Source organism: Lolium rigidum, chromosome 5, assembly GCF_022539505.1.
Source record: "Lolium rigidum isolate FL_2022 chromosome 5, APGP_CSIRO_Lrig_0.1, whole genome shotgun sequence".
Classification (NCBI taxonomy): Eukaryota; Viridiplantae; Streptophyta; class Magnoliopsida; order Poales; family Poaceae; genus Lolium; species Lolium rigidum.
The window spans coordinates 190,847,511-190,848,778 of record NC_061512.1 but is presented as its reverse complement, the minus strand read 5'-3'; positions in this window follow the sequence as shown (position 1 = coordinate 190,848,778).

Sequence of the window (1,268 nt, the reverse complement as noted above, 5' to 3'; positions counted from 1 at the left end):
AAGAAAAGGCGACAGCCGATGAATTGTTTGAGCAAATAGTCACCTTGAAGAATACAGGAGGTCTGACGATGTGTGGTACTGAAGTAGTTTCAGTGTTCCTACAACGTCGAGTGCAGCCGCTGATGTCCCGCCCTCACCAGTTATGGCTTTATACTGGCAAAGGCGACAAGTCAAGGATCAACTCTGCTGACCTATCGGCAGATGAGCTTCGGGACGAGGTTCGTCGCCTAACATGCCTCAGTACGAAGGACACCATCGTCCTGACATCGGCTCGTCCTCCCTACGATCTCGACCACCTCCCGTCCGAGGTAATCTTACTGTCCCTCGCATGCTTTCATCCCTTTTTGCTTCGCCATATTTTACAATTTTCTTTAATCTCTTTGATAGGCCCCAGTCGTCGTCCGGTGCTATCCTCCTTCACCAGAAAGTGGTGTAGAACCGGAGGATGATGACGATGATTCTGACGGAACTGAAGGCGCCCAGCAGGTCCTTGAGGACAGCGATGTTCAAGAGGGCGACACTGCTGAAGATGCCATTTTTACCAGGAGCAAGCGCCGCTTGCAGATAGATGATGATTTCATCACGACGGCTGAATCTAGTCCTAGCGACCAAGATAATGATGCCGTTGAAACTCCTCCGCCTTCTCCTGTTAAAAAGAGTTCAACAAGTTTCTTCGTAGACGAAGATGATCTGGAGCTGTGAGCATCTATACTCTTTTTTCTTGATTTATTTCTTGTCATCCTGCATGCTAACTGTGCACTTTAATTAAGTAGCTCTGATGATGACGATGTTCCTCTCGCGAAGAGGGCCAAGTTAGTCTCTGAGAGAGCAGCATCGGCTAAAGAGTCAGGTCCTTCTCCCGCCAAGTCAACGCCTCCTACCAGGACGGCTGTAGAGAAAATTCCGGTGTCGAAGGTTATTCCTCCCGGTGATCCCCCTGCTTCGTTGGCTTCTCGTGACCACGTAAGTTTTTATGTTGCCTTGTTTTGCTAAATTTCTCTTTTTATCGACTGAATCTTCCTTCTTCCTTGCCGCAGCCGATTTATGCCACGGTCGACGCTGTGGCAGATTTTGCTGAGCAGTTTACCCGACTGGATGCTGAAAACGCCCAGCTTCGGAAGAGCGTACAGACCTTGGCTGATCAGGTGTTAGAAGCCAACAGGTTTGCTTCCGACGCCAAGAACGAAAATGCCTCGCTGAAGAGAGAGCTGTCGAAGCTGAGGCAGCAAATGAAGGACGAACAAGAAGCCAGGCGAGCGGCGTGATTG